Source organism: Solanum pennellii, chromosome 12, assembly GCF_001406875.1.
Source record: "Solanum pennellii chromosome 12, SPENNV200".
Taxonomy (NCBI): Eukaryota; Viridiplantae; Streptophyta; class Magnoliopsida; order Solanales; family Solanaceae; genus Solanum; species Solanum pennellii.
The window spans coordinates 44,317,041-44,325,712 of NC_028648.1; the positions used below are offsets into that span (position 1 = coordinate 44,317,041).

The 8,672-nt window shown below is 32.0% G+C and overlaps 1 long non-coding RNA gene across 1 annotated transcript; it reads right to left on the reverse strand.

The window, feature by feature from the left end:
• Positions 1-1,357: 1,357 nt before the first annotated feature.
• On the reverse strand, positions 1,358-2,157 carry LOC114075091. The gene is made up of 2 exons (XR_003575438.1): positions 2,059-2,157; positions 1,358-1,632 (listed from the first exon to the last, which is right to left on the reverse strand). It is a non-coding gene; the product is annotated as an uncharacterized LOC114075091 (long non-coding RNA).
• Positions 2,158-8,672: the final 6,515 nt, after the last annotated feature.

The following is an 8,672-nucleotide window of genomic DNA, read 5'->3' on the forward strand; positions in this document are numbered from 1 at the left end:
TATCCTGATTTAAACTTAATGATAGTGATCGAGATAAAGTAAATGAACTTAGAATATTTTTAAATCATTTTATGATGCTACTAACATTTTTTCTGGAATATATTATCCTACTATTTTTGAAATTTTAATACACATATGTGAGATTTCATCTATCTTTTCTGAATAAAAACAAATGATTTATTTACCATTGTTATTGAAGTTATAGTTACAAAATTTAAGAAATTTTTTCTATCCTCAAATATATTTAACTGCAATTCTTTTCAACCCTGAATATAAAGAATATTGTGCAAAAGATTCAGTTGAATACATTTATCAAAATTTATTTATCAAACCAAAAGAAGAACCTAATTTGGTAACATGTCAAAAAAGATTAAAATTACTTGCTAAAGAAATATATGATAAATATTCTTCCTTAGATAATTTTGAAAATCCTCAAATGCCTATACCTTGAGTAGGTGCTCATGGTAGAGTACAACATAAACTTGTCTTGATTCTTCTAATAAATGTGAATTTGTTGAATATCTTGAATAGGGTTTGGATAATATTACAAATGAGGAAGGTATACCACATTGAACTGGTGGATGGCTCGTGGAACTCAATTATCAAAACTTAGTAGGATGGTGAAGGATATGCTTGCAATTCAAGGATCATCAATATCTTTGGAGCCAACTTTTAGCGCAGCAAGATTTCAAATTGGAGACAACAAATATTCGTTAGCAGAAGACATTCTGGAGATATCAGTGCTTTTTAGAGATTGGACAAATGCTGAGCAGAGAAATCAAGGACACCCAACATTGCATGGTCAATTTGAACTTTTCATAGATTCAATCATTGGGTGTGGTAGTTATGATGACATGGAACTTCAAGATAGTTAATGAGCTTTACCAAGACCGGAAGTTGATTACTATCAATCTATATTTGAGTTAGAAAAAAGATTTAAGGAATTACACAACTGTTAGTATCACATTCTAGGCTTAGTTGAAATAGAACCCTTCCTAGAAGGTGGCACGTAAACTATGCGCTCTACGAAAAGTTGTAAATTGAAATTGTAATACAAATTTAAATAAATTGATTTGATATATTTTTAATTTGTATGATTATTTTATCCTTATGTTTATTTAATTTTTTAAAATTACAAATAGAATTTATTTAAATTACAAGTTATAAATATAACTTATAAGTTATAACATATTAGTAAGTAATAAATTATAAACTTAAAAAGGTTCAATCTTGAAAACCTAATTAGACTTAACTAGCAAACTTAATAAGTAATTTTTTAAAAAAAATATATTTAAAATAAACTTAAGTAAGAAATTACATTATAAATTTAAAAACTATTAATATCAACTTAGAAAAATAAAATAAAATATTCATATTTTCATTATTAAAAGATCAAAAATAACTAAAAAAAATTTAATCAGTTTTTGAAATAACTAGATGTGTCTTCCGTTTATCCCATCAAATTCCATTTCGGTCTGTTCCGGTTCCATCCTAGTATATAGTGGGATAGGACAAAACTGAGTACTTGTCCTAGTAATTTAGGCCTGATTCATTCAAGTATCGGTCAACGAACCAGTCAACTCGTCCCGTTCTGGTCCAGTGGTTCCATTCCGGTCCGGTCCGTTGCCCCGTCTTACACATGTACACAATTTTTTTATTACTATTTTGGAATGCAATCAACAAAATTCATTAATAAATTCAGACAATTTTACATTATTATGTGTTCGTTTGTATTCATTAACAAATTTACATACATTTGATGGAGACAAAATAATATTTATAATCAACTTCAATCAACAAAATTCAATATTTTAAATTTTTTTCATAAATATATTAATTAATTATTTCTTAGAAATTGAAAAAACCTCAAATCAAGAAATCACAAAACATTGAATTTTTTTAGGGAGGAAAATGTTGCAAAAAATACAAATACGATAATTTATAAAAAGAACATTTTTTGTATCCAACAACAAGATAAAGAATGTAGAAGATCTCAACTTTTTAAAAAATAACCCAGACAATCAATATAAATAAAATTGGTATGATTTAGTTACTTACCGTGAAGAGTTGGTGATTGATCTTTAGAAAAATATTTTAGAGAAGAATATAGAAGTCTTAAACTTGAAAGAGGGAGAAAAAAAGGGGAGAAAGAGAGAATTGAAAAATACATAACTTCTTTTTTGTTGACAAATTATAAGGAGAGAGAAAAAAGGAACAATAAAAGTAGCTAACTGCTAGGAAATAGAGAGAAAATCAGGTGAAAAAAATCTTTTTTCAAAAAAAGAATGTTGCTATTTAATGCCAAATATATTTTTATAAAAAAAAACTTGTTTTGCTAAAAAGTTCAAAACAGGCTATTTTTAGACAATAAAGTCTATAGGTTGCCATGATATGTCAAAGAAAAGTAATTCATGAATGTGGTCTATTTGACTTAAGAAAATGATTTTGTGTGAATTGCAAATTCAATCAAATTGAGGAAATTGGTTGAATTCGGCCAAAATTGAAATAAGATGAGTTAATATAGTTAATTAACAAGCTTCTTAATCTTAACGGAGTTAAATTGATCAACTCAATTATAAACTATTAATTAAACTGTTGAATGATTTAACTAATTAATCAAATATTTAATTATACAAAATCTTTGAGATGATTCTCAAATATTTATGAAATGTAGTAAATATATATAAAATTATTAGAATAAATAAATTAGTATAAAAATCATAAAAATGACAGTATTACTTAAAATGTCTTGAAAAATATTTTGAATTTCATAAAGTCAATTATTTCAATTTTTTTAAGAATTTAAAAAGCTCGATGATTAATTTATATTGTGGAGGCCCAAAATTGGGTGTCAACAATGTTTATCATTTTCAATATAATTGTACTTGATTTCTAAAAACTACCTAATGTATCATTTACATGTATCAATTATATAATGTATCTTCAATCTTGAAACATAGATCATAATGGTCTGTAACTAGAGAATTATGTATCAGATTCAACAATAGGTATACTTTGCATATGAGTGGCAATCTTTTACTATCAGATATTTACACCCAAAATTATTCAACTAGAAGGCTACTTATCTGTAAACACCACCCAATAAATACATTTTATTTATAAACCTTTATGTTCTATAGCTAAAATACTATGTATCAAATTAACTGAAATGTGCATGATAGGTAATACATATAAAATTTAATAGTTTTCAAACTTTATTATATGTATTATATAGATATCAAATTATCACTATTGTGTTATGCATCAAACACAATAAATGTTATTTGAAATAATGACATGTATTATGTATCTTTTTATAAAATACAATATTTGTTGTACAAAAATAAGATACATAAATTATAATATATCATGCACTAATATTTTAGGAATGATATAAATTTGAATATATATTAAATGTATTTGATATATAGAAATTACCACACCTACATGTGTCCATCAAAACTATGCATCTCTTCAGTCGTTTTGTATGGTGAATCAATGCATAGCAGACACATTGAAAATCCCGACTCTTATTTTTTCACCTAAAAATGTACCTATTACAAATTTTTTCTCAACACATCAATTGCAATAACTAATTTGAGATTCATAAAATTAATATTTTGACCAACAACAATTTCATAACTTTTGTATCGCTCATATCTCATCTCATTAGATATGAATCTTATTAATGCATATATTATTACATAATTTTGTATCAGATTCACATAAATTATTTATTAAAAGATAACTTAGATATAATTCGTATCAATACATATAGAAACACGTAAGTTAATAATATAAGATAAATCACTCACCTGCAAAATTTAACTAATTTTATGAAAATAGCAAAAGTCTCATATACTGTATCAATACTTAACATTGTCAACAATCCAAGCTACTTTATATAAATGTAACATTGGAAAATTCATATAATCTAAAATTTATTCAACATGAACATGAATGTATTTATTTAAAAATTGTTGGATACACAAATCTCACATTTAATGATACATGTATCTCACGTTTACTATCAAATAAGTTCGCTCACAGTTTACGCATCCGCAGAACCGTCATCAACTAGCACTCCGTCCCCCAGGTTTCGATGGGATTAGAAAAGGAGAGCATCAGTCTCTAAGTCACAAGAGAGTGCTTCAAGTAACCTTACTTTTCTAATTTTCCCAAAGGGTGGTAAGGACCATCTGGGTGCATGTCTTGCTGACAAAGAGGGGTGTTTTGGGTGTGGCCTGTCTTGTCATATGTTGAAGGATTTTCCTTCTGTTAACCAAAGACAAGGAGGTAGTAGGGCTCAGTCTACTACTTTAGCAGTGCCAACAAGCCGCCCCACTTAGGAGGGTGCGTCATCTGGTAGAGGTGGCGATCAGCATCAGAACAATTTGTATGCTCTTCAGGATTACTACTAATAGGATATTCTCCTAATGTGGTCACTGGTACATTGCGAGTCTTTAATTAAGATGTTTATGCATTGTTAGATTACGTGGACACACACTGTCTTTTGTAACTCCAGATATAGTAGTCAATTTCGGTGTCAATCTATAAAATATCTCAGAACCCTTCTTAGTTTCTACTCAAGTTGGTGACCAAGTTATAGCTAGATGGGTCCTATCAAAGTTTGCCAGAATGTCACTTCCATAGACCTGGTAGAGTTAGAATCGATAGGTTTTGATATCACTATAGCCATGAATTGGATACATTTCTATTATGCCTTAGCCGATTATATAACTAGGATAATTCAGTTTCAGTTTCTAGATGAGCCATTCTTATAGGGGAAGGGTAGTACTTGTATGACTATAGGTCGATTTATCACTTACCTTAAGGCCAGGAAAATGATTTCTAAAAGATATATCTACAATCTTGTTTAGGTTTAAGGATTTAAACTTTAGATAAATCTATAATCTTGTTTGGGTTAAGGATTTATAACTTGAAACCCCAAATCTTGAATCAGTTCCTGTCGTAAATGAGTTTCCATAAGTTTTCCCAAAAAAATATTCTTGGAGTCCCTCTTGAAAGGGAAATCGACTTTGGAATATATCTTCTTCCACATACCCAACCCATTTTGATTCATCCCTACAGAATGGCTCAAGGTGAGCTAAATAGATTGAAAGAATATTGGACAGAACTTCTAAATAAAGGCTTTATTAGACCGAACATCTCTCCATGAGGTGCTCTAGTATTGCTCGTGCGAAAGAAAGACAATTTTCTCAGGATGTGCATTGACTATCATTAGTTGAACAAAGTCATAATCAATAATAAGTATCCCATCCCGAGGATAAATGAATTGTTTGACTAACTTTAGTCTTCTAGTTGGTTTTCTAAGATATACCTCAGATCCGGGTACTATCAACTTATAGTCAGAGATAGTGGCATCCCGAAGACAACCTTTTGGACTCGGTACGACCATTATGAATTTTTAGTTATGTCTTTTGGACTAAAAAATGCTCCTGCAACTTTCATGGACTTAATGAACAAGGTTTTCAAGAAATATTTGGACTTGTTTGTCATTATTTTTATTGATGATATCCCATTTATTCTCAGAGTAAGGAAGAGCATGTGACGCATTTGAGAGTTGTTTTGCAAACTCTCAATTATTGCTAGCTATTTACTAAGTTCAGCAAATATGAATTCTAGTTACAATCAGTAGATTTCCTTTATCATGTGGTATCTAATGGAGATATCTGAGTACATTCTCCTAAACTTGAGGCAATAAAACATTGTCCCAGACCCACCTCTCTGATTGATATCAGGAGTTTTTTGGCTTTGGCCGATTATAACCGGATGTTTGTTGAACGATTTTCATCCATAACTTCCCCATTGACTAAGTTAACTAAAAAATCTCAAGTTTTAGTGGTTAGTTGAGTGTTAGAAAAGCTTCCTAGAACTTATGACCATGTTAACTACAACTCTGGTTTTGACTCTAATAGAGGGTTCAAATAGTTATATGGTTTATTGCGATGTATCTAGGGTCGGCCTGGGTTGTGTACTGATGCAACAAGGTAAGGTCATAATTTATGCTTCTAGGTAGCTGAAGGTCGATGAGAAGAACTTCTCAACTCATGACCTCCAGCTTTCAGCCTTAGTATTTGTCCTAAAGATTAGGACACATTACTTGTGTTGTGTGCATTTTGATGTGTTCACAGATCATAAGAGCCTCCGGTATGTGTTACCCAAAAAGAATCAAATCTTCGTCAAAGGAGATGACTTTGATTCCTCAAAAGACTATGACATGAATGTGCTTTACCATCAAGGTGAGGACAATGTAGTGGTTGATGCTCTCAACAAATTGTCTATGGGTAATATAGCAGGAAGAAAATAAAGAGTTAGACAAATATGCTCACAGTTTTCTCTCTTAGAAGTTTGACTTACAGATATGTCAGGTGGTGGGGTGATTGGTTAGAATGAATCAAAATCTTCCTCTGTAGAGAAAATTAAAGAAAAATAGGATAATGATCCTTATACTACTTCAAATAAAAAATGTAGTTCATCAACAAATAGTTGAAGTTTTCTCCGAAGGAAGAGATGGTGTATTTCTTTACCAGGGTCCAAATGTGCGTGAGTTGAGGTAACATATCTTTATAGAAGTTCCAGATATTCAATCCATCCAGGGGCCACTTAGATGTACCATAATCTACAGAAAGTCTATTGGAGAAATGACATTAAGAGGGTCATCACATATTTTGTGGCTAAGTATCCTAACTGGTTAAAGTTTCTCATCAGAAACTAGGAGGTGTGACACAAGAGATTAGTATTCCCACATTAAACTGGGAAGTGATAAACATGAACTTCATTAAGGGTTTACCTCATACTTGCATACATAATCCATTTGGGTGATAGTGGACAAAGTTACTAAGTCCACTCATTTTTTGCTGTCAAAATTACAAATTCAGTGGAGGACTATGCCGAACTATACATCAATGAGATAGTCAGGTTGCATGAGATTCTCGTGTCTATCATCTCAGATAGAGATCCTCATTTACTTCTCAGTTTTGGAAGTTATTTCAGAAAGGTCTTGGTACTCAGGTAAATCTCAATACACAATTTCATCCACAGATGGATGGTCTGGAAGAGCGTATCATTCATACCTTGGAGGACATATTGATATCTCGCATGAACTTTTTCAAGGGTAATTGGGATGATAACCTATTTCTCGTAGAGTTCATCTATAATAACAGATTCCATTGAAGTATTTATATGTCCCTTATGAGGCACTATATGCACGTAAGTGCATTTGTCCGTTTGGTTGATTTGAAGTAGGTGAAGTAGCCTTGATTTGACCAGATTCGGTTCATGAGGCTATAGAGAAAGTTCAACTCATTATGGATAGGCTAGAGACATCTTAGAGTTGTTAGAAGTCCTATACATATATGAGAGGAGGTACTTCGAGTTTGAAATAAATTATCTGGTTTTCTTGAAGGCGTCACCAATAAAGGGGGTGATGAGATTTGGCAAGAAAGGGAAGACCAATCCCAAGGTATGTAGGTTCGTACAAAATCCCTGAAAAGAGTGGATACAATGGCTTATGAGTTAGAGCTTCTAACAGAACTAGTAGCGGTCCATCTAGTCTTTCACATTTCCCTGTTGAAGAAGTGTATGGGTGATCCGACATTAATCGTACCCTTAGAGAGTGCGTTTGTGAAGGATAGTCTCACCTATGAGGAGATTCCAGTTGAAATTCTTAACTGAAAAGTTCGTAGGTTGATCAATAATAAGGTCGCATCAATAAAGGTTTTCTGGAGAACCCAATCCTTATAGGGAGCTTCTTGGAAAGCAGAAGCAACCATGATGGCCAAGTATCATCATCTCTTTTCTTTCCAATTATGTATTAGCTTGAGGTAATAGATCATCTCCACTCTCTCAATTTACTCTTATGTAATTCAGTATCAGCATCTTGTTCTCTCAGTTATCTTTGCATTTTAGCATATTTGCAAGTTCATGAAACTCATTCCCATAAATACAAACTTCTAGTACTGAGTTGGTAGGAATTTCAACTCTTTCCTTGAAACTCAACCTGTTTAGCCTTCATTTGAGGACAAACGATCCCAAATGGAAGATAGTGTAACACCTTACAGATCTATCTAAAACTAAACTAGGATAATAGGTGAACCATGAAAGTCCACGAGCCTTTACAGGGACGGGGGACCCCACACGGTTCGTCAATATAACCGTGAAAGCAATCTTGAGATCATCCCAAGAATAGTAAGGAGCCACAAACCACGAGACGGTACGTGGAACCCCACACGACTCTTTAAGTGTGCCATGAAAATTAAGCAATCTAACCCTACCTCATTGTAAAGAACCACAGCGTCCTAGACGACACGCGATGCTTCACATGGTCCATGAAGTGGACCGTGAATAGGGAAGTTCAACCTTTAATTTTTTGAGTCAATGTAAAACAGTAATATCTTTTTAAAAAATGAATTAAAAGGCCTGATGATTATCGTGACCAACGACACTAACCTACGGTTTGTGTGTCTATGATCGTTGCTAGTTGAGTAACCAAGCCAAGGGTTGGGTTTGTTTTCCAAGGCATCAGTTTCGAGAAGATCTAGTCAATTAGAATTTCATTCTTATTAGTTGTAGCTAAAGAGATTTGTGAATAAAAACATTGTAAATTAAAAGGGGTGACACAAAAGTGTCAAATATTGATTTGGGAGCGG